Here is a 26,481-nt window from a genome sequence, read left to right on the forward strand (position 1 = left end):
ATAATTTCCATATCTTAACAACAATAGGGTGCGAAATTGAACAGCGTTGTGCAAAACTTGGCACCGGAAGTCATCTTCTCTTAAAAAAGAAAAGAAAAAAAAGAGTAGATCACTTATTTTATCTTGTTATAATCGAAATAACACCGATCTTAGCGGTGTTTATCGGCTATTTAACACCAGTTTGATTGAGTTTTGATGCGTAGTTAATTTTGTTCACATCAAAACGATGAGTTAGTTAGATTTAGCCATACATTAGAGAAAAACAGAATTCAAAACAGCAAGCGTGTTGCAAGTTTGATTGGAAGAAGGTGTTTAGTGTATTTAGGTGCTAGGGGGCGTGAGAGATGTTGCACGTATTCAATATCCTTTATGTACAGACTCAATCAAACCGAGTCTGCAATTCTCTTGTAATTTGTTGTGAATAATGCTTCCGAGGGATCATTTCTTTTCCAGATTTTTATACTTCACAACAACAGGTGTCAAGTGCTGTGTGGCAGCTGTAAAAAGTTGGGGCAACTTTTTATACCTAATGTACAGACCCAATCAAACCGAGTACGGGGCGTACTTCACTTCAGTGTTGTTATATTTTTCTGGTCCTTCGGGATCATTGTCATTCGATGCCAGCACTATTAAGTGTTGAGAATTGAGTACAGCTCAAGCCGATGCTAGGGGTCGTGAGGGATGTGCACGTATTCATTATCCCTCATGTACAGACTCAATCTAACCTAGTCTGCAATTCTCTTGTAACTGTGTTGTAATTAATGCTTCCGAGGGATCATTTCGTTTCCATTTTATTTACTTCACAACAGCAGGTGTCAAGTGCTGTGTGGCCGCTGTAAAAAGTTGCCCCGTACTTCACTTCACTTCAGTGTCGTTATATTTTTCTGGTCCTTGATGTTCTCGTGAAGCACAATTCACAGTTAGTATAATGAAATTAAGAATGTATATTCTTCTTTAAATGTCCATCAACCGAATTCCCTTTCTGTTTGAATAAACTTTAAAAAGCAAAGGCGTCACATTGTATTTTTATTCAGAAGCTCTTTTATTTTCACCTTTTATTGCAAATTTACAACAGAAATAATATGTTTTCTATAGTCTCTTTACAACTATTATTTCTATTTTTATTTCATTAGCACAACGTTACTGTCAGTACGTTTGACAATTTAAACCCTTTTTTTCATTTATGACTTAAAACAAATAGAGTTTCACAAATCACAATGATAATTTAAGTGTATAAAGCTATGTTTAGATCTGCTGCAAAAGTTGTTGTTTGAATGAAAAAGAAAGACTTCCAAAATGCTTATATGAAATGCTTATATGAAATAAATATGTAAATATTTTTAAAAGCAAATGACGTATTATGAAATCACTGCTAAATAGATTTAACCTTATGTAGTCTGTTCTGCAATATTTTATTCTGTTTACGTGTAGTATTCAGGAGTATCCAATTACAGGGACATTCTATGTTAAAAACTCTTTATAAGAATCGACCATGAGATTGTGAAAAATATGTATATAATATATTATGTAAATTTTGATAAATGTTATAAATATATTTCATGAAATATAGCTTTGTACCCTTTAAAGGGTAAACTGAAAATGGTGAAAATATGGTTGAATAATAACTAATAACTTTTAAAATAAGTGAAAACTCAAAGTATGTTTGTATTTATTTTGTAAAGATAACCATTTAATCTATGAAAGTTCATTTCAACCATGGGCTTTTTTTGTATAAAAACATTGACAATAATCCAGAGATTATGAAATGACATGCCCATTTCAAAATAAAGCTATCTTGTTGCCGACCTACATTTCCTTTTTTAGCAAATGACTGACAGATTTGCTAAAGTTATTACTGAATTTGCTATGTAATAATATATAATCTAGCATCGCCTTTTACATGGACCCCTACAGATCATTGACAACAGTGCAAACGACTTTTATCTAAAGGCTCGATTTGATTTCATTAAGATTGAAAACTGATAAAGTGGTACAATGTATTTAGTTGCCAAGTTTACTGTTTCTCATGGCCAGTCACAATCCAATACACGCTCATTCTCAATAAAACACAAAATTTGATGTTCCACTGGTTAGCTCTTATACGAAGGTTTTTCTTGAGGTCAAAATGTCGTTAGAAAGGTGGCTGTCACTTTGTCTAATAGGGGCACTCTCAGTTTTACATTTCTATCTGTTATTTAGTATTTACCATTTACAAGTACCATTAATGTCCTAAAATGTAACATACGTTACTGTCGCCACCTGGAATTTTCAACTTTGAAATTGTGTTTCAGAAAAATAAGTTCCAGAATAAAACATGTGCAATTAGTCATTGCTGTGTGTATATGAACTTTGATTATTGGTAAAAATTATATTTGACTGTTAAAATTTCATTGGTATAAAGGATGATCAAATGTCGCCAAATGCATATAAATAAATAGTGACAAACCTATAACAATAAGAAGTGAAACTCAAATTACATAATTGAATCGATGCATGCTTAATAATACAGCATATTAATAATTATAAGTAAAAATAAGCTTGCAGCCTCTCAAATATCATTCTATTTTCGGAAATGTTCATTTTTTATTCAAATCTTTTCAACAGCACTTTAAAAATAAACATACGTTACCATTATTTAAGAGCCAATCCATTCAAAGAAGATTCCAAACAAGAAAGAAAATTTACATGTGTGTAACACTGATAAATTAACCACAAATTATGGCGGCTTAAACGGTCTTGCGTCATTTTTTAACCCACTTTCAATGTAAAAATGAAACATACGTTACATAAACATACGTTATCAACTTTTTAAAGTAAGTTTATAAAAAGGAAAATTGTAGTCAGAAAGCGGGTATAACAGCAACATTAACATCTATTTGACATTAGTAAGTAAATTTTGTTAACTTTGGTCGAGTTTTTGCTTGTTTAAGTAACCACAGTGAAACAAACGTTACTTTTATCAAACAGACTTTATATTGTTTACACATGCATATATAAAAACATAAAATCGCATTTTTATGACAATAGAATGATGTGCATTTGATTCCTAAATAAAAAAAGTCGATTTTACATGTAAGTTTAAATTCCGTGATAAAGTTCTTAAATAAGCGAGTGTGAAACATACGTTACTCCAACTTACAATTCAACAACTTTTGAAAATTAAAGATAAAGTTGGGATTAGCATGCCTGTTAGTAACGGTTACCTTGTATTAGATGTAAGAAGACACAAAATTGTTTTTACAAAGGAAAGATATGTTAATAATATGTTGATGTATCAGCAGAAATGTTGAAAATATATTACAAGATATTGATGTTCTCAGCAACAACTAATTCGTTTCTGCAAAAAGCTAACTGGCCGTATTTCATTCTATATTATAATGATGTTAAAATAATATCCATAAATATAAATTATTTTACAAAAAATAAAATTGTTTACTCAACCTTTGCTTGCATTTGAATAAAATGAAACATACGTGACATCCTATATGGGGATAAATATCGAACTGCTTTGTACTAAATTTTCCAAATATTAAGAAAGTGGAAAGTTGAATGTTTTGGAAAAAAAATGCTAATACAAAATTTGTGTATGCATTCGACCTCTCATATATTATATATGATATATATCCTTTGAATGAAGACATAAAATAATCATTTCCAAAATTGACTATTTTTGCTTTCTACGAATATTTAAGAAATTGACTGAAAATTAGCAAGGTACCAAACTTCTTTGAATTTTCCTGGGTTAGAAAGTCCCTCTAGATAGAACATTTACAGATTTGGGTATATTTTACAGACATTTGTTATTAATATGCAGCCAATATGTTACATTATTAGATCTGAAATCTACGTTACCGAAGAAATACAGTGTCATTACCGAAATAAATGCCATCCTGTTATATCATAGTTTCTTGTTCAAAATATTTCTGGCAAACTTGCAAAATACCCTAAACTTTTACTTCAGCGATAACAAAGACACAATGACAACATCAAATTTTTAATATTTTACAGCGGAAAAGAATGAATATTTAAAGTAGAGCAGATACTTTTCTTAAGCTTTGCATGGTAAAATGGATTTTATTTAAGAAAAAAATGATAAAAACAACGAAGTTCGCTATCCTACGTTTTAACCTTTTCAATTAAAGTGCTCTTTTAAAAACTTTTCTTTGGGAATTAACTAAAAACTGCCAAAATTTGCTAAAATTCTATGAGAAAGATTATATTATATCTTCGATTAAGTGAAATGATTTAAAGTTTAATCGAATTATGTTGGATAGATCAGTATTAAACGTTGCATGACGACTGAAAGTGAAGTAACAATAAAAAATGAAAAAAGTAAAGTATCGGCATGTTGCACGGGGAAAATTTCTGCAAAAAATGCAATAAAAAGATCCCGATGGTTTAACCTAATGCATAATTTTTACCCCAGTACAATTAAAATAAATATATCAACGTATCGACAGAATCCATGAATAAAATTGATATAAATACAAACAGAACAATAACGCGGGGCTAACTTGCACTCGGCTCGATTTAGCGGAGGCGGTTGTATAAATAGCTGTAGTAGTTGGGGTACAGGTTTGGCAACATTTCGAAAAATCACTGGTGCAATGACTCTGAGTACAGTCAGTATATTCATCACCCCAAGGACAACCTGAAATAAACAGTAGTCAACAAAACATAATAGCTTGATTTACCTAAATATCTTTTTAAATTCTATAGCAATTTTAAATTTCAATAACATTAGTTTACATTTCACTTGTAAAGTTTATTTATAACTTGTATTAGGATGGCATTAGGATGTGATAAATAGAGGATGTTTGCTGAGTGTAAGTTCAATACTGAATTTATCGAACGAGTTGAATAAATACGAGTTGAATCCGAGCATATATTTTGATGTGACGATTGTAAGATCTGCTTACATGTATTTGCGTTTAGATTATGTATTGTAATCTTTTTTTTCTCTCTTTTTTTGTGAACAAGGAGCTTTGCTCAAGTCCGAAAAATATAGATAAAATTAACATTTTGTTCTGTAACGTTCATATATATTGAATGATTATACGAGAATATTTACATTACTTTAAATGAGAGGACACAAATATGGATATTTGTTATTATTTCTAATGGTAAACATGTGCAAATATTTTGACGTGACGTCATTTTCATTACATTATCATAGAGTTAAGACGTGCCTAAAACGTTACCGTTTTACATATATAGGCCTGTCAATGAAAACTGATCCTTTTACACTCCGAACGATCTTTATTTTTGGTATATGATAAATAGAATACTAAATTCGTGTATATTCATTACTTAATCTATTGAACTCGTTGAATAAAATATTGTGAATAAAATAATATAATGCTTGCCAGAGGCTAGTTTAATATACAGAGGATATTCAAGTTTTTTTTTTCTATAGAAACAGGAGTGTAATGAAAATAAAAATTTCCTCAGTGGCGGTAGCCACGAGGGAAATATGATAATTATTTTCATAAACACGAAAATTTCATATGTCACTCGTGGCTGCACTAACCGTGAAATATACATTTCGGTGACATATATTCAGATCTAACACTGAACTAAACAAATGTTCTTTTCATTATATGCAAGGCATTTTAACCTAATGGTAAATGGAAAGTGTGCCAAATAATAATACAACGTGACGTCATTTACGACATCAAGTCAGTAAGTTTGTATTCCTCCCACAAGATAAAATAAATCCTTTATTTATAGGAAAAACTTGAATCATCCGTTTATTATATACATTTTTCTCTTGTAACATTACAATTTGAAAGACTTTCACATGACTTTTGTATTTTGACAGAACTTAGAAAAAAAACGTGTTCCAGCAAGACACCGGTGAAAAAAAGTGAAACATATTTTTTTTCACAGTGAAAATATGGAAAATGAAAGACACATTTTATTTCATCAATATTTCTCAATAATATAATAAAATTTTATACAACTCATTCAATAAATTCAGTATTAAACTTACACTTATTCAATTTGATGTTTACAATACGAAGAATGCTGTCACAACACGTCACCTAAGTGAAGCAAGAGGTTAACTTTCTTTTAACATCAATTGGAGTTAATCCGTTTCAGCACTAATGTGATGAAACGTTGTGTCAAGTGTTTGAACCTTTTAAGCTCACCTGACCACGAAGTGGTCAAGGTGAGGTATAGTGATGGGGCTATGTCCGGCGTCCGTCGTCAACAATTGGGTTGTTAACAGTCGAGCAGTCACAGTTTTGATCGGATCATCATCAAACTTTGTCAGAATGTTTGTCTCAATGAAATACAGATCGAGTTTGAAGATGGGTTATCTCGGGTCAAAAACTAGGTCACAGGAGCTAAAAATAGAAAAAGCTTGTTAACACTCTAGAGGCTGCAGTTTTCATCCAAATATTCTGGAAATTTGTCAGGAAGGTTGTTTTAATGATATCTATGTCAAGTTCGAAGATGGGTTATGTCTGGTCAAAAACTAGGTCACAGGAGCTAAATATAGAAAAAACTTGTTAACACTCTAGAGGCTACAGTTTTCATCCAAATATTCTGGAAATTTGTCAGGAAGGTTGTTTTGATGATATCTAGGTCAAGTTTGAAGATGGGTCATGTCCGGTCAATAACTAGGTCACAGGAGCTAAAAATTGAAAAAACTTGTTAACACTCTAGTGGCTGCAGTTTTCATCCAAATATTCTTGAAATTTGTCAGGAAGGTTGTTTTGATGATATCTAGGTCAAGTTCGAAGATGGGTCATCTCCGGTCAAAAACTAGGTCACAGGAGCTAAAAATAGAAAAAGCGTGTTAACACTCTAGTGTCTGCAGATTTCATCTAAATATTCTGGAAATTTGTCAGGAAGGTTGTTTTGATGATATCTAGGTCAAGTTTGAAGATGGGTCGTGTCCGGTCAAAAACTAGGTCACATGAGCTAAAAATAGAAAAAGCTTGTTAACACTCTAGGGGCTGCAGTTTTCATCCAAATATTTTGGAAATTTGTCAGGAAGGTTGTTTTGATGATTTCTAGGTCAAGTTCGAAGATGGGTTATCTCCGGTCAAAAGCTAGGTCACAGGAGCTAAAAATAGAAAAATCTTTTTTAACACTCTAGTGGATGCAGTTTTGATCCAAATTTCCTGGAAATTAATCAGGAAGGTTGTTTTGATGATTTCTAGGTCAAGTTTGAATATGGGTCGTGTCCGGTCAAAAATTAGGTCACATTGCCCAAATATGGAAAAATCTTTATAACACACTATAGGTCACATGTTTGACTCAGTTGTCATCAATCTTGGCCATGATGCTTGTTTTAGACATTGCTTGGATGCGGTTGTGTCAGGTGAGCGATCCAGGGCCATCATGGCCCTCTTGTTTTTTTAGAGATTGCGTAATCCTCATTTTTAGAAAGTTTCAAACACTAAATTGTTGAATTAGGAACTTCGCAATAACTTTTATAAAGACAAGTATCCTACTAATTACAGACATCTTAACATAGCTTAAAACAGTACGTTTTAGAAAGAAAGATTAAACGTAAATGCAAAATAGGAATGAAGTAAAATTTGTTTTACCTGGAATATCTAATCGTATATCTTGGCATGTTTTACAGCAAGTTTCAAAGTTATTTCGACACTGTTGTAATGACATTCCTACACAAAATGGCTTTTTATCTCCATAGTCACAATCTAAAAAGAAATAGAGGATATTGAATAAGTGTAGTTTAATACTAAATATATTGAACGAGTTGAATAAAATCATGTTATGCGAGCCTCTGCCGAGCAAAATATTGTTTTATTCAACGAGTTCAATAAATTTAGTATTGAATCTACACGAAAATAATATTCTATTCATCACATATATAAAATAAGATCAGTAAATTGTTAAAATGGGTATTTTTTTTAATTATCCGCCTATAGTACAACGCTAACATTAGCGCGCCTTTAATAACGCTATGTTTCTTTATAGTGCAAATGACGTCACGTCAAAGTGTTATTTCACTTAGTGTAACATCGTTTTTATTTAATAGAGGATATAATGTTTAGTTCAGTGTAAGATCGGAATATATTTCATCGAGTGAGCACCAAAAGGTATATTTCACGAGTGGCGCAGCAACGAGTGAAATATGAACTTTTGGTGTTCACAAGGCGAAATATATTTCGATCTTACATTAAACTAAACAAATTTTCTTTTTAGCTCGACTATTCGATAAGAATAAGTAGAGCTATTGTAGTCACCAGAGCGTCGGCGTCGGTGTCGTCGTCTGCGTCGGCGTAACCACTTACGAGGGGTTATTCAAATATTCGTGGACTTTCTTTGTTGCGTAAAATATATTTGAGATATTAATTTGAAATGTTTACACTGCTTAGAAGAATAAATAACAAATACATACGGAAAAATCTATGTGAGTAGCTTCTTTCATTACAACAATATTTAATTTTACATCAACACATGTCAGCGACAGCGGCGCACTCCAAAAAGTTATTGACGTCAACGTCATAATATTAATGTACAACTTGTGCTTCAACGTTACGCGGTCAATGACGGTTACTGCTTCTCAAAGTAATGTTCTTCACTTAATTTCTTATACCACTTTAACACTAATGATCGTGAACTTTTATTTTAACTGTTAGTCTGCTGATTTTTATCAAATGTTTTTGTAGATGTCATTCCCGAATTACAACAAAAATTTATGATCGTTTTATGATCGCACAATTTTCTAATTACCGCGTGCCCGTCATTTTCCCCTTTTATTTTATGCTTTTCAGTGGATTACTGATTTATCCGTGAAAATTATATTTGATAATTTCACAGTGAAAATTATCAAAATATAATTTCACTTTTTTCAATGACGAAACTACTTTTTTAAGATTTTCCCCATGTGGTACCTCAATTTTATTTTTACTGACAATTCTGACAATGTCAGGCTGTTAAAAGAAATAGCAAAGCTGAAATAGATAAATAACTTAAATGTCATAAGTAACACAGAGAGAAAACTTATTTCTATTCCTTCAAATTTCAATCACCAAATTTCGTCTCTAAATTTTTTTGTTTCGTTTTTACAGTCTGAAAAATACATTCCTTCCCCATGCAAAACTGCTCTTGATGACATTTGGGCATATTAAAGTATCCTACGAGCAATAACTGCCGTGTGCTTTATGAAAAATTGAAAAGCATTGACAGCCATCACTCGTAAAATAAGTAAAACAACCCAGCGTTCCTTCAGCAAGCTTCCAAGTTTTCCATTTTCCTAGCTCCTTTTCTGAATGTTTTCACTTCTGTCAACACTTATTTTTTGTCTGTTACAATCCTCAAATAAGTTTTCTTTCTTTTTAAAAGGTGTATGACTAACAAATCCAAATTATATCCCCTCAAATAAGTTTTCTTTCTTTTTAAAAGGTGTATGACTAACAAATCCAAATTATATCCTTCTGAATCTTACACAATTATTTTCCTCCCATGAAATACACAACTTTAAAAAATGGCTGCCGTTTACATTTTAGAAAGCCAGGTCTAATATAAATTCGCAGTAAGTAACAGAAATATGGATGGATGGTTTGAATTTTCTCCTGCAAGAATTGTTTGTTTTTATTATTAAAACAAGCGATCATTCATATTTTTTTAATAAAATGAATAAATATCACCGTCATTTAACCTTGATTGGCGGACTTATTTTTCAGCTCAAGACTTCTTGTTTTAAATGAGAAATTCCGTCTAAATGGGGCTCTCAATGGGGGAAACACATTTTAATATTAACGTTAAAATTATGGAAATTTCGTTTTAACTTGTTTTTATAAGCATAAAATAAAAAGAAATTTTGTCTGTTTGTTGTGTAAGATGTAATTTTATTTCATCTCGTGAACTTTAAAAACAGTATTCTCACTCGTGGCTACGCCACTCGTGAGAATACTGTTTTTAAAGCTCACGAGATGAAATAAAATTATTCCACTAAATTAATATATTTCTATAAACCGACAAAAAGCATGTAATAAATGACTTTATTACACTCCTGCGCCACGGTTTATTTGAAGAAGAAATTTATCAAATGCTTTTCGGTGGTTTATAAAAATATGTCAGTGAAATTTATATAGGATATTTGTCTAGTTCAGTACAAGATCGGAATTTATTTCATGCTTTCCAGTGTTTTACTGTAATATATCAGATGATTATATTTTGATAAACCACTAGTGAACTTTGTAAAAAAAAAATCACTGTAGCCAGATTATATCTGGAATATCATAACTAAATGGAATAACAGGCAAAAAAAATGCCGTCATACGTAAATTTGCTTCTTTTAGGAAAGAAAGTTGATTGTATTATACATCATGTTAAAAATGACAAAATCAGAGACATTTAACAGAACTATCGGCATATTTTAAAGTTGATGATGTGACGTAATAATTGATGACGTCTTAAAGGAGAATGCGCGACGTTACGCGGCAAAATCAGTAAAAAAATACTTAAAACAATTAAAAAGCATAAAATAAAAAGAAAATTTATTTGTTTTACATATAGTATTGAAAAATATTTCATTTGTGAACACAAGCTACTCTATTTTCACTCAGTGAAATATATAGAGGATATTGAATGAGTGTAAGTTCAATACTGAATTTATTGCACGAGTTAAATAAAATTATATTATGCGAGCCTCTGGCTAGCATAATATTAATTTATTCAACGAGTGCAATAAATTCAGTAATGAACTTACACGAATTTAATATTCTTTTTATCACATACCCAAAATAAGGACCGCTTAAAGTGAAATAAGAGTCTTTTTTCATTGACGCGCCTATAGTATAACGCTAACATTTAGCGCGTCTTTACACCACTTTGTTTGTATAACGCTAATGACGTCACGTCAAAATATATGCACAGTCGTGCAATACCATATTAACAGAGTCGCAAAATCGGCACTGGTGTGTGATAAATTTCAATCTTACATACATTGTATTTATTTTAAGGTATTTCTTCCGCAATTTTGTTAAAACATCTGATAAATAAATAACAATGGCGAAAGAAGTCCCTTAAAATAAATATGAGTTTTGACTCCGCCCACTTTATATTTCATATTTATTTTTTAAAAATATCAAATACATTTGACTGATATAGCACCATATTTTATGGGTAAGATATTTTTAATTTGAGTGAAATATGGAATATATTTTCACGAAACATGAAAAAATACAACATATTTTCACGAGCCGGGACAGCGAGTAAAAATGTGTGGCACTTTATCATGTTGAGTGATATATATATATATACACATATACCATATTTAACGAAAAACGAAACAATTTACCTTTTTATTTAATTTTATTATCAAAGAAAAATGGTCAAAAATCCCTTTGCTTGCTACGCACCTGCAATTGTACAGCGCGCAGTAATATATTTAATCTTAAACACGCGCGATGTTTGGTTGCTACATTGTGACGTCACGTAAACAACTATTTAAACGTCTGCACAGCGTTAATGACTGAATTAAAGATATTGGTGTTCGATTCATTTTCTTAATTATACCATTTTCTATCATTCTATGTATTTTGTAGAACAAAATTTGTTTTTATTTATCAGATTCTTTAAACAAAATGGCGAAAGAAGTCCCTTAAAATAAACATGAGTTTTGACTCTGGCCACTATTATATTTATATTTCATACTTATTTTTTTACAAATTTGACTAATATAGCACCATATTTCATGGGTAAAATTAAATAATATTTCGGTATTGTTTGAAAAGAAAACATTACAAGAACTGAAAATATAAAAAAATGCTTGTTATTGTTGTTTGAAAAGACTTTGTAAACTATATAACCAAGGGTGAAAATATAACAGCCGCATATACAAGTAGTCCCTAACAAGCGATTATTGGCAGTTTATTACCGTTTTTTTCTTCTTCTTTGTCTATAGTGACAAAATCAGTGGAGTGTTAGAATTTCACTTAACATGACTGTTACGGCTCGGAAAAAATATGTTGCATTTTATCATGTTTCGTGAAATTATATTCCATATTTCACTCATACGAAAACATATCCTGTTATTATTACATTCTTTTTGGTAGTTTATAGAAATATATCAGTGGAATAAAAAAAAACCCTGTTATTTCATTTTATTTAATGCTTTCCAGTGTTTTACTTAGGAAATAGATATCAATTCTGAGTGCATTGTTGAAGAATAATGCACGGTTTGAGTTCAAATGCGTAGTTATATAATCACGAAGGCCGATAGGCCTGAGTGATTAATTACAAAGCATTTGAACGAAAAACGTGCATTATTATACAATAATGCACGTAGAATTAATATCTATTTCCATTCTAACACGTCAAGAAAAAATATAATTATTATTAAAAAGTTGGACTTCATGTTTGGTGGTTAAATTTGTTTTCGTCTCAGAGTTTCCAATAGAAACGTTCTTTAAAGACCAAGTGGGTTGAAAAAACTGCCGTTAAATCTACCGTGTGTAGAAACATTTTGAGAATAACGAATTTTGGAAACGTTTTGGAATTTTGGAAACGTTGATAAAACTTTGTTTGTTTATTTTATTTCAGTCTATTTCAGTCTATGAATTTCCAAGCGAAATACACATTTTTAAAAGTGAAATAAATGTAAAACTTAACTCGTTAACGACATTGAAATAGCGTACTTGATTTGATCGTTTTGTACGTGCTGTTTGGCGCTACATTGTGACGTCAGGTAAACAACTCTTTAAAGGTCTGTACAGAGTTGACGATTGAATGTAAGATATTGGTGTTCGGATTCATTTTCTTAGTTAGACCATTTTCTTTCATTCTATATAGTTTTCACAACAGAATTCGACGAAAAATTGTTTATATTTATCAAATTTTTCAAACAAATTGGCGACCTCAATGTGAAAATACACAGGGAGATAATAAGAACGGCGAGTGCATTGTTGTAGAATAATGCACGCTTCGGGCCTTCTTTGTTTATACAGAAAAATTACCGATAGTGTTACAATGTAATATATCAGATGATTATATTCTGATAAACCACTAGTGAAATTTATAAAATATAATTTCACTGCAGCCGGACTATATCTGAATGCGGCTGAAAAAAAATCATAACTAAATGGAATAACAGGCAGAAATAGATGCCGCATTACGTAAATTTTGCTTCTTTAGGAAAAGAAGTCATGTCATCATACGTCATGTTAAAAATGTAACAAAATTAGAGAAAGTTTAACAGAACTATATTTCAAAATAGATGATTTGACGTCAATATGTGATGACGTCACAAAAGAAAATGCGCGACGTTACGCGGCAAAATCAGTAAAACATACTTAAATTCACTTAAAAAGCATGAAATTAAAAGAAAATGTATTTGTTTTGCATGTAAGGTTGAAATATATTTCATTCGTGAACACCAGATATTCTTTTTTCACTCGTGGCTACTCCACTCGTGAAAATATTGCATCTGGTGTTCACTCAGTGAAATTATATTTCAATCTTACATGCAAAACAAGCAAATATCCTCTATGTTTTAAACAGTGAAATTATCGATTTAATAATTTTCAGTTTTGTATTTAAGCCCGTTATGTTGTTTCAGTGTTCAAAGTAAAATGGTGACGAATTCCCTAGGTTGCTATGCAACTGCAATTGTACAGCGCGCAGTAATATATTGTTTTGACTGTTTATGAACGCGCTGTTGGCGCTACACTGTGACGTGACGTTAACAATTCTTTAAACGTCTGTACAGCGGTATTGACTGAATAAAAGATTTTAGTGTTCGGATTTATTTTTTTAGTTAGACCAACTTCTATGATTCTAGACAGTTTTCAAAACAAAATTCAACAAAAAGACCGGCATATCTAGCTGGAGGGTAACTGTTTACGGCGGTAACGAGGCTCTGCCGAGTTGCCGCTAAACAGTTACCCGAGAGATACTAGTAGATACATTCATTTATCACGTATGTACCAACAGCTTGTGTTTTTTTTTTTTTCTTGCATATTACATATCAATTATTTTCAAACAGAAATTACGAAAACTGATATTCTCATTACGCTCTTTTTTCTTATAGAAGCGCATGAACTTACAACTTCATTCATAACCGTAAAATGACGTCATCCGAAGAACGCAATTCATTCATAAAAGGCTCGCGGCAATGACGTCAATTAAAGCGCGCGACATGTCTAACATGGGGGTGTAAGAAAATGTTTCTTGGCACCGGTGTAAACGTGGATAATCCTGTCTGACATGCAATAAATATCTTTTTTTATCTAAATAAAACAATTTTCACGATGGCACGATGGTTAAAGCGCTATGGCACAATGATAAAAAAAAACGCGAAGGTTTGACGGTGAAAGCACGTTGGTACGATGATGAAAGCACGATGGCACGATGGTGAAAACGCGATGGTACGATGGTGAAAACGCGATGGTACGATGTTGAAAACGCGATAGTACGACGGTGAAAGCGATGGTACGATGGTGAAAGCGCGATGGCACGATGATGAAAACGCGATGGTACGTTGGTGAAAGCGCGATGGTACGATGGTGAAAATACGATGGCACGATGGTGAAAATATGATGGTACGATGGTGCAAACGCGATGGCATGATAATGAAAACGTGATGGTATAATGATGCAAACACGATGGCGCGATGATGAAAACGCAAAAGTACTATGATGAACATGCGATTTAACACCGCGTTTTTCAGCATCTTACTATCGCGCAAACGCGATTTTATCATCGTACCATCCCGTTTTCATCGTCGTACTATCGTGTTTTCACCATCGTACCATCGCGTCTTCACCATTGTACCATCGTGCATCGCGGGAACAGAAGAAATAAAAAAAATCTCTATTGTCCAAACGGAACACCGTAGATATGCAAGAAATAAATGTCGCAAGTCTTTTCTGCAGTTGCAACGAGCAAGTGACGTACATTTATATTAACCCTTATTTCAATCGCACTCGTGGCCCAATTGCAAGTAATTTTGTGTAGAGCGTTATCAAATCACTGTTTAACTATGTACACTGTTCGAAGGACAGTGACATTGTGAGCGAGAAATGCTTCTGTAATTATTTTATATACTGGAGGTAGGCTTTTGAACATATGAAAGGAATTTCACGAAAAGAAGCACACATGATATTTTTTTAACATTCCTTGTTTGTTTAACTGTTTAAACTATAACTGCAGTGTGTTAAAACAGCAAACCCCAAATTTCATATTAATTTTATTTTTAAATGAACATTTTGAAAATGTATATATAAACGTAAAATAGTGTAAAGAGAACAATGAAAGTACGTAACACATTACAAACTGCGCTTTCAGTCCCCGAAATTTACCAAAATAAGTTCCAAATACATGAAATATGCAAAATAGTTCTTATGGCGTAAATGACTCAGTGAAAATATGGTGATAAAAACTGTAAAATCAGCCATTTATCGCACATATGTAAATAAATACTTCAATCTTGCACCTTTTTACCTTTCTTAAAATCTTATTACTTTATTCTCAAGTTTGATTTTTTCAAAATAATTTGGCTCATCAAAAGGATTGCAGCGCTAACAAATAGCTGAAAAGTGAGAACAAAAGCTCACAAGGCATTACAAAGTTGACCGATAATGGATAATGTCGCATTCCGTTTTTGTGTGTGTGTTTTTTTTGTTGTTTTTTTTTCTTCAATCTAGGTATGCACTGTAGAGGATATTTAATAAGTGAATAAGGTTAATACTGAATTTATTGAACGAGTAGAATAAAAATATATAGAGGCTATTGTGGAAGTTCAATACTGAATTTTGTGAGCCTCTGGCAAATAACTACAATAATGAACGTACACGAATTTAATATTCTATTTATCACAGACCGTTTAAAGTGAAAATTCATTGACGCGCCTATAGTATAACGCTTACATTAAATGCGTCTTTACACTAGGTTTGTTAAACCGAAATGACGTCACGTCAAAATATATGCACGGCCGTGCAATAGCAATTTTACAGAGTCGCAAAAGCTACACGGGAATGTGATAAGTAAAAGATATTGAATGAGTGTAGGTTTAATACCAAAGTTATTGAACGTGGTGAATGCGAGCCTCAGGTTAGCATTATATTGTTTTATCACATAAACCGCGGCGCAGAAGTGTAATAAAGCCTTTTAATAAAAACGATATTACACTAGTTTATTTTATGCTTTTCAGTGGATTACTGATTTATCCGTGAAAAATATATTCTACCAATTGTAACAATGTCAGGCTGTTTAAAAAAAGCTAAAATGAAATTGATAAATAACTTAAATGTCAAAAGTAATAAAAAGAAGAAAACTTACCTCTATTCATTCAAACTTCAATCACCAAATATCATCTCTAATTTTTTTTGTTTAATTTTTACGGTATGAAAAATACATTCCTTCAACATGGAAAACTGCTCTTGATGACATTTGGGCATATTTAAGTATCCTACGTATGCTTTATGAAAACTTGAAAAGCAATGACAGCAATCAGCCCGGAGAATAAGTAAACAACCCAGCGTTCGTGCGGCAGCCTTTGAACAATTTCAAGTTTTCCATTTTCCTAGCCGCTTTTTGAATGTTTTCACGTCTGTCAACACTTATTTTTTGTCTGTTACAATCCTTAAATAAGTTTTGTTTCTTTTAAAAAGGTGTATGACTAACAAATCCAAATGATATCACTCAGAATCAAACACAATTATTTTCCTCCCGTTAAATACACATCTTTTAAAAATGGCGGCCGCTTTCATTTAACAAAGCCAGGTGTAATATTTTGATTGTTTGTTTGTTTCATTTTACGCCTTTTCCCAACAGTATTTCAGTCATATAGGCGAGTAGTTTCCTAACTATCGTTAATTTTTAATGAAAAATTCCGACTATATTAATATTTTCAGCGGTTATTCAATGAATGCTTAGATGACGACATATTACAACTTTTTAAAGTCAGTGGTTTCAGTTAATATACTTATATGTAAAAGAAACAATGAATTTGAGAGAAGAGGCCGTACGTTACTACGACCAAACCGGTGGAAAATTCTCTCGCTTCGAATCTGGTGACGCGTATTTCAGATGAAGTACGGGACGAAACATCATGAAATAAAAGCCTGTGTGCCAAGAATTGTGTAGAAGGTTATTTTATGTACCTTTAAACAAAAACATCACGAATTTCAGAAGAAAGGGAAAAACTTACTTTTCGGCTGCATCCGCATTCTTGTTTGTTTGGGTAACGAACAGCGTGATTCACCCCCTTGAACATACACTCATTCAATATCCTCTAGTTATTCAACAAATTAAATAAGTTAATTGTTGAATCGGCACGAATAAAGTCCGAGCGAGGTCATTGGCCCCGCGAGGGCTGTAGAGCTCTTAGATCAAATGTATGACGTGGATAAATTAAATAAATGCACATTCAAAATAATGTATCTAACGAGCTGGGAAAAATCCTCAGTTAATAGGGCGCTGCCATTTTGAAATCATTTTAGGCTAGTACGCGGAAGCCCGGTCCCGCGAGGGCTGTAGCGCTCTTAGATAAGTACAGTAGTGTGAACGTTTCGGTTGTCAAAAATAGCGTTTTTCGTGCGTCCGTTTTTCGTGTTACGTGCGTGCGTATATCGTGCAACGTGCGTCTGATGAAACGCTTTCTGAAGCGTGTATCGTTTATAAGCGTTTAACGTTTATCGTTTTCCGTGTATCGTGCGTTTGAGAGCGTGCGTTTGCTATCATTTAGCGTGCGTATGCGTCCGTTTATCGTTTGGTGCGGAACCTTAAATAGCGTGCGTCTGTTATTAGTTTAGAACATGTAATCAAAGCTACTTATTATGATAATATTTGACAGTTTTTTGTTATTGTTGTTTTTGTTTTTTTCAAGTAAAATCTTTTCTATAAATAACATAAATTTAGTGTTGTTAACTCTAACATTCGATCTAGTTTGTGACCCTATGGTGAAGTATCATGAACACATGACATCGACGCGCGTTATTCACGCCGGATTGCATTTTTACACAGACTGTCCGAATCCTATTTAGGGTGATATTAAATTTAAACAATTCCTTACAATTTTTCATATTTCTTTTTCTTATTAACAGATTTTTATTGATATGTATAACAGCCTGGCAGGGACTCGTAGCCATGTACATTTACCAGTGTTTACCGCGGCTCTTCCCGCTAAGGTATTCGGCCGCTTACACGTTATTTCCCTATAAATACTTAACAGTTCTTAACCGTAAAATACTTCCCTGCTATATATGTAAATATTCAAATATTTTCTAGAATTTCTCAGGGTTACAGAGCAATGTGAATTTAACTCTTAGCCATAAGGCAGTCAAAGGGACCCGAACTTGTGACCCTCAGATTACCGCACAGCGTCTCTACCGACTCAGCTGTCCGGCCGCTTACACCTTTTATGAGCTTAAAAGTGAACATCTCTTTCCCATGATAAATACGGTTAGATAGCTTTAAAAAACAGGTAAATTAATTCTCTCAATTAACAAGCATTGAAAAAAAACCCCAAAAAACAATATACATGAACACATTCGTTGACAAAATTTGCAATTATATAACGAGTATTATAGATATTTACTGAAATGGGATAAGACGTTTATTGATAGTTCCATTATTTATACATGTATAGTTAAAACTTAACTAATACATTGTACTATTTCTTTATTTTTGTACAAATAAAATAGTACATAATAAATTATACGGTGGCTGATTTGTGTCATGTTGTACTTTTGCTTTGGTAGGCACCAGACGAAAACTCAAAAATACGACTGAGTAGTTTTGTTGTATTTTTACCCGGCGCCCATGGTACTTTGTTGTTTTCCATGTCTCCGTAAAAAATAATGATGTACATGAATATGACAAAAATTGATATTTTAAACTGGTCTGATTCATCCCATAGAAAGGTTTAAAGTGTCTAAATGATTGGTCCAAAGTGTCCAATGTATGGGCAAAAGTGTCCAAATATCCGGTTCGAAATGTCCCAAAAACTGTTCTGGTTTGATGTATCTGGTAAGAAATGTCTATTGTCTGAAATGTCCAATTACCAGCTCAGCCACCAAAAAATTTAGTCTTATACAAGAGTGCAAGAAAACACCTTCTCTGTTAAAAGTCTGTAGTGGGATTGATTCTGCTCTAGAACTGAATATTGAAACCAGTATCCCTCCATAATATAAATAAGACATAAATAAATTCATTAAGTAAATCTGTCCCAAAATTAGACATATAATCACAACATACAGGCTTAGCATTCACATCACTCTATAATAGAAAAAATATTAGCCAGCTCAGACTTGGTTTAAAATTATAATTGGGCTGTCGAATTAAGCCATTAAAGCTCCATTTACACTGTCCCGGTATTGGTCACAGTATTGATTCTGTGTCTCAAACGGTTGAACCGGAGTATTCCATGGTGTTTTTCCGAAAAATCAAATTGCGTTTACACATCTCCGACAAAGCCAAGGCCAGGTGCATTCCTGTCTTTTAGTACCCAACATAACACAGGATATATATTAAGTGCCAATTCTAACCCGGTGTATTCCTGGTTGATTCCTTGTTGATTCCTTCGAGACCCGTCTTCACACGGTTTCATCACCGTCCATCCCAACCATCACTAATTTCACCACGGTTGAGCTACGGGTGATCCCAGTATTGTCCCGGGGACGCCCTGGTAATTGGCCTAAGCTTCCTTGTTCAAGTTTATTGAAACTAGAACTCCGCGAGTGGGATGTGTCGCCTTGTGAACAATATAGTTTAGAAGAAATGGGTAGGACAAAAATAAAATATGAAAATTAACAGAGTGCAGAGCAGCAGTTTCTGTGCACTAAACTTGTTATCATCCTATGAAGTTTCAAGTCAATAGCTTTTATAATTTATAAGAAATGGCCTGGACAAAAATAAAGTATGAAAATTAATAAATGGTAATTACTCATAAGAAAGAAGTGCAGAGTACCGGTTCTTGTACACTGCACTTTTTCTTAATATGATCTATCATCCTATGAAGTTTCAAGTCCATAGCTTTTATACTTTAGGAGGAATGGCCCGGACAAAAATAAAGTATGAAAATTAACAAAGGGCAATAACTCAAAAAATAAGAAATGCAGAGTACCGGTTCTTAGGCACTGAACTTCTTCTTAATAAGATCTACCATCCTATGAAGTTTCAAGTCCAAAGCTTTTATAGATAAGGAAAAATGGCAGGGACAGAAATAAAGTATGAAAATTAACAAAGGGCAATAACTCAAAAAATAAGGAATGCAGAGTACCGGTTTTTGGGTAATGCACTTCTTCTTAATGAGATCTATCATCCTATGAAGTTTCAAGTCCAAAGCTTTCATACCCCGGACAGAAATAAAGTATGAAAATTATCAAAGGGCAATAACTCAAAAATTAAGAAGTGCAGAGTACTGGTTCTTGTGCATTGCACTTCGGGTCATTATAACAAGCATGCAGTCAAGAAAGCTCGCCTTAGAAGAAATAGCAATGAATAGCCATTCTTGGTTTTCACTAAACAAAGTTATCCAAAGAAGCACTTCAAGTTCTTTGAATTGCCTGTTATCAGTCTGAGGTAGTAGCGCCACCTTCTATCACCAAAGCTTATTTAATTAACATTCTGAATATCAAAAAAAATATATTATTGGATGAATCCTGTTGCAGAATACCTATAGGTATGGACTTATTGAAATCAACCCAATCCATTATTCCATTCTATTTATTAGTAAAAAATAATAAGAAAGTTTCTGTATAGCCTGATAAGCACACTGCCAATAACCTAATTGTTTATAAACAGCTAGAAAGTCTGTCTGAGATAGACAGATAAGGCCAAACAATTTGGTAAACATGAGTTGCTTCCCCTTAAACTAGAGATAAAATGGAATTAATTGTTAAATACATGCATGTAACATGCTTGAGCTCAATGAACTGTCTAGTATTTGCTGTATTAATTTGAATAACTTAATATAGGGAAATTGACATATTTCTAGGGATATTTTTTTTTGGTGCCCTTGCTTAACTGGCCCTTGCTTTACTGAAGCTAGATAGGTTAACAAAATTATGATGCACTCTCATCTTTAATCCAGGAGTTCTGCACTAGTCTTACCATTTTGGGTTTTAAAAGGTATATTTGAGCTAATATTTTTTTTTCTGTACTAATTGTGGAGGTGGTGGGAAAATGAGATGGCCTGAGATAGCTTAGTACAGCCCCCATATGGTATACTGATTGTCCGGGGTTTGATATCGGGGCAAAATGTAGAGCCATGGTGGTATATAGCTGAGACGTGTTCTCTATACTCGTGAAAAAATTATGGAGTTCAATATGGCAGGGATGTCACAGTATTAACTGTTCAATGATTAGGGAAGGGGAGATGGAAGAAATTTTATAGCTCAGTTGGTAGAGCTTCGGAATGGTATTCAAAGTGTCCATGCAAGCCTCCCAGGTTTGAGCCCAAGTCAGGCTGCACAGTTACTTTCGGGAACCAACATAGGGCCAAGACTGTATAAAGAAACATCTCACTATGTCAGTTCATGATGTGAACTTTTTCTGGTGCCAAGTAGGGAGATTTGACCCTAAAAGTAGGTAGATTGAGTCTGTTGGGAGGGAGATTTTTGGAAACCGGACTTTTTGCGTACAGGAAGGTCTTAACACACAATAATTAAAAGCATTAACTACAAGTTCTTTAAAAACATTTTATTTTGCATGATAACTAATTAACAACCCAATTTTATCATTAAAAAACTTTCTTTATAAAACAAACATGTTTTTTCTACTGCATTTGTGTTTTGATGTTTATGTAATTTACTCAACTTTCACTTACACACTTTACACAATTAGAACTGTCTTTATATGTCATACATTTTTTTTTTTGACTTCACTGTACACAAGTGTTGGCTAAATGGCAAACACAGCCCATATCAGACACATCAGGTTGCTTCTTACGAATACGATAAAGGACAGAGTTGTGACGGCCAAACATGACACTAGCGTTGTCAGACCCATACCCAATGCATTGCTTCCATTCTGATCCCTGAAACAGAAAAAAATATCAATTATCATACCTAATTTATTATTCATCATTTCATAATTTAAAACAGTTTAAATTGATCCTCACAATTAGATGTAAATCATAGCCTTACAGAATATTACATTTTGTAGACACCTGTCGTGGATGCGTGTTAATCCCCATGACAATTAACAATTTTCATTCAAAATAACATAATTGGCATTAATTGACAGTGTATTTGTTTAACAATAAACGGTACTTACCAGATTTTAGTCTCCCTCGCATGTGCCTAATTACTGTTATCAGCAATTATAAACCCCGAAGTCAAGCTGTGAAAAACTGACAATATACAAACAAATTTGCCGATACCAAGGTCAAGGTAATTAGACTGTGTTACATTTTTAGTGAAATAGACAGACTGTGGATGGGTAAAACGAATCGATATCGGTAAATCAGTCAATAAATGTTTACACTGATCATGATAACCGAAACGCTTGTGTTGTAAAATTTTTAATGCTTTTGAAATGAAATATCGGTAGTTTGTAAACCCCGAGCGGTAGGGGGTCTTACTTGGCCAAAATCGGTAGTCTACCGCCCAAATCGGTAGGGTTCACATGAATTATTTAAGGAGATATTTCAATAAAGTGGGGGACTATGTTCATTTATAGTGCGGATCACATATTAAGTGAAAAATGTTTATGCGGTAGAGCTGCAGTATGGTATTCAAAGGGTTCATACGGTAGTGCTGGTGAGGCATGATATTCTGAGGGTCTTTGTTTTGAGTCTCAGTCAGGCTGCATATTTTTCTTACTTTGTGATTAATAAATATTTCCAGCTAATTATTTGCTTGTCTGCATTTATTAATGATTATGTCATATGTCAATATTGTGAAATATTTAATTATTGTCTAGTAATGTGATTTTATATTTTGTAAGACATTGTAGCAGTACTAAATTTTACAGCTTTTGAATAAGGGGGGGGGAGTTTGCATAGACTTGTGTGGACCTAGGCAGGTGCCCTAAATTAATTGCCTCCTCACCAGTGAGTTTTTTTAGGATAGCCTGTAAGGATTAATCATTTAGATTATTATAATACCACAGGTTTTTTTTCCTCTACTGGGTGTAATCAGAAACTATATAGAGTTTCTTGGAGTTTCATACTATCACCTATTCCACAGGGGACTGTGATGGTATTAAACGATGGTATAAACGTCCTAATTCACCATGTACCTAATCAAGGACGAATTTCAATAAAGCGCTTCAGGGATTATGTCATGGTTCCAAACTGTCCACTATTTAGGGAGGTGATGTGTAAGCAGCCGGATAGTTAAGTAGGTTGAGCTGCAGAATGGTTTCCGAGGGTCCGGGGTTCAAGTCTCGGTAAGGCAGCATATTTTTTAAACTTGTAACAGTAACATAAAAATGAAGGTACTAGGCATTTAAAGCAGCATGCCTCCAGATGAGCCAAAATATTTCAAGAAAATCAATATTGACAAAAATGTACTAAGATATTAAAAAGGTAATCACTTTCAAGGTCCAAGTTATATTTTACATGTTATGTCACTGATTTTATAGTATTTTATTACCATATTACTACTGCGTTACTAACGCAGTAGGGGCTGTTTTTACATATGTTGACCACTTTTTTTCGTGGATTGTATGTGTCGGTTGTAAAATGTAAATTACTTTTATTGATTCACCTCACAATATTTTACTTTTCAATTCATTTCCAAAATTTTCATGAAAATTAACATGAATCTGGAGGTGTGCTGCTTTAATGTTACTTAGTAATAATATAGCATATTAATACATATTCAGCGCATGACAATAAATTTCAATTTTAAGTGATATGAAAAATATTTCCTGTTGCGCTGTCTTTTTGAATTTAATAACTTTACATTTTACACATGATTCACAAATTCCTGGAAGTCCCACACTTGACTGACCTCCCAATCTTGCACTAATTGAGGTGCATGAGGTTGACCGGTTTCCTTATTTCCCTTATTTTTCCTCTCGATTACAGTTTCAGACCCAAAATAAAAGTGCATTCTTATTATTTATATATACTCATATATTGTAATGCCCTAGAAATTTTACCTTTTTTTTGTGATTTAACTGGATTTCAGTATTGTTTATTTCTACATTCACTTTCGGTTTGCGAAGCTTTCACTGGCGACAACACAGTAAATAATGCGGTGTCCTAATTAAACATACAGGACATCAACTTAAATCTACGTATTGTGCCAGCAGTTTAATCCTTCCTGATTCTGGAAGCTTTTCCCTTAATGTTATCCGTGGTAAATTCCTGTGTTTATAATCTGTTTTCATGACTTCTGTCAAAATAGTTAATTCCTTTATTCAACACTCAAGATTTTAAAATTCGATTGTTTATGATGCAGCCTCACTGTATATATAGATTTGCCTTATAAATCCATCAGATTTTAATTGTTAGCACTGTATATTTATGATAATTTACAATGCACTTTTCCATGTCGTCCATTTTGTGGACTATTACGTCGGCCTACGTAGTGAATGCAAGGGATAGTCAAGGGATAGTTTTTTTATCCGATTGCGCATAAAGAGGAACACGTTTAATTATATTACTTTCGATATAAGCGCATGATAGCTTGTATTTTTTAAAAAATCATTAGTTGAGGCTGTAAAAAAAATAATGTTAGTGCTAGGTTGAGTGCATTTCAGCTCAACATTTCTAGCAATCGCTAATCAATCTACATGTAGCTAAAGTTGTTAAAAACTTAATATGATTTCTATATTTATATAAAGGTTTAGAAACGTTTCCATTTTGCGTGCGTTTTAGCGTGCGTGTATCGTGTAGCGTATTTCGTTTAGCGTATATCGTTTTGCGTGCGTCTGCGTATTTCGTTTCGTTTAGCGTTCGTTTAACGTTCGTTCGTATAGCGTGTAACGTGCGTGCGTTTTTTTCCATAGCGTACGTTTTGCGTGTAAACTGAAACGTTCACCCCACTGTATATGACGTGAATAAGATAAAATAAATTCTAACACAACCCGCATTTTTCCCTATTTAATATAGAAAAAGCGAAAGTCTGTGTTATTATGCAAAAAACAAAACAAAAAAACACTGATGACGTTTCACATTTACTTAATTTACACATGTGACGTAATCATTATACATATGACGTAACTTCTAAAAATGCGACGCCCTGAAAAAAAGTACAGAAACAAATCAGGCGCAATGTTGCTTAATATCATGTATGGCAGTATTTATTTGTTGATGTCGTGTTAGAATCGAAATAATTTTTCCAAATCGGTGATGATATCGCATCAGAAATCCACACAGTGATGTTATTGAGCGATTAAATCACTGTTTGGATATATTATTCATAAAATCACGAAAAGCAAGCTTAATGGTAACGCAAGTATCTGCTAGATAGTAATGGTTTTTATAACTTTCGCCGGAAGTGCTGCAAAATTATGGGTTATCTACCAGTCGCAACTTTCCGAACTACAATATAACGATAAGAGCCGAGAATCTTTGATAGAAAACGGCAATCTTCACGCAGTGATCTCCCCTTAATTCTTCGGTGTAGATCTCTGCCACCAAGGTCCGATATATCAGAATTTCTGATATACTATGGGGAAAAAAAAATCAATTTTTTTTATCTACTGCTTTTATCTATCAGGTAATTTTGTTTTCTCATTTATTTATCAATGTTTATGAATAAATAAATAATTAATATGAATATTTAGAAATAATTTTGAAAATTATGAGAACAATTTCTACCGAGACAATACTTTGATATTTTATATTTTTTAGCTTTTGAATTTATTTTTCGTTATTTTGTATACTTGTATAATTTTTTGATAAATTATATCGAACGTAGGCACTAAAAGTTAAAAATAAAACAGAAAGAGAAAAATGACGTTAGACTTTCTATGTAACGGTCGATACTTACATTTGAATTTAGACGTTACGTCATCTGACTTTCATCATCATGTGACGCCTTTGAAGGCAGTGATTACAATTCTGCCAAGGGAGGTAATCACTGTGAGGAGTTTAAGAAAACGGATGCGTAGACTGGTCTCCTGCGTATTTCTATGGGAACCATAATAGGTCAGGAAACCACAATGAAAAGAAGCAGTGCATGAAATACCGAATTGCAGTTATAAAACGGAAAATTTAAAATATGGTGTTGAGTGAATTGTGCGGCCAAAAGTGTGCATTTCTAAGTGTATTCAAAACATAAAATGTGAAGCCCCCGATGGCTTTAAATTATAAAGTACTAAAATTTCTGTCAAAGAGCTCGCTTTGAGGCCTTGCCTTATTCATATTTTGAACTAGTTTGAGAAAAATCCTTAGTTAATAGAGCGCTGTCATTTTAAAATCCGTGTGACCTTAATATAGATATCAGGATGCTTTTGAGCGTCTACATATTTGAGACTATTGCTAGGAGACGCATTCCAAATAACACTTCCGGTAAAAGAATGTCATATATTATTTAGAAAATAATCATGCTTATCATTGATAAGAACTGTAGTTACTATGATAAACATGAAAAC

General features: G+C 33.1%; 1 long non-coding RNA gene across 1 annotated transcript in view; it reads right to left on the bottom strand.

Annotated features, from left to right (window-relative positions):
* Nucleotides 1-1,018: 1,018 nt before the first annotated feature.
* Nucleotides 1,019-26,481, bottom strand: part of LOC132717766 (uncharacterized) — a 35,049-nt gene continuing 9,586 nt past the window's right edge. The window contains exons 2-3 of the long non-coding RNA XR_009623992.1: nucleotides 7,563-7,676; nucleotides 1,019-4,651 (exon numbers count right to left, since the gene is read on the bottom strand). This is a non-coding gene — a long non-coding RNA (uncharacterized LOC132717766). The remainder of the gene's footprint in view (nucleotides 4,652-7,562; nucleotides 7,677-26,481) is intronic.

The sequence above is a fragment of the Ruditapes philippinarum genome, unplaced genomic scaffold, assembly GCF_026571515.1.
Source record: "Ruditapes philippinarum isolate M1 unplaced genomic scaffold, ASM2657151v2 ctg3794_1_1_1_1, whole genome shotgun sequence".
In the NCBI taxonomy this organism is placed as follows: Eukaryota; Metazoa; Mollusca; class Bivalvia; order Venerida; family Veneridae; genus Ruditapes; species Ruditapes philippinarum.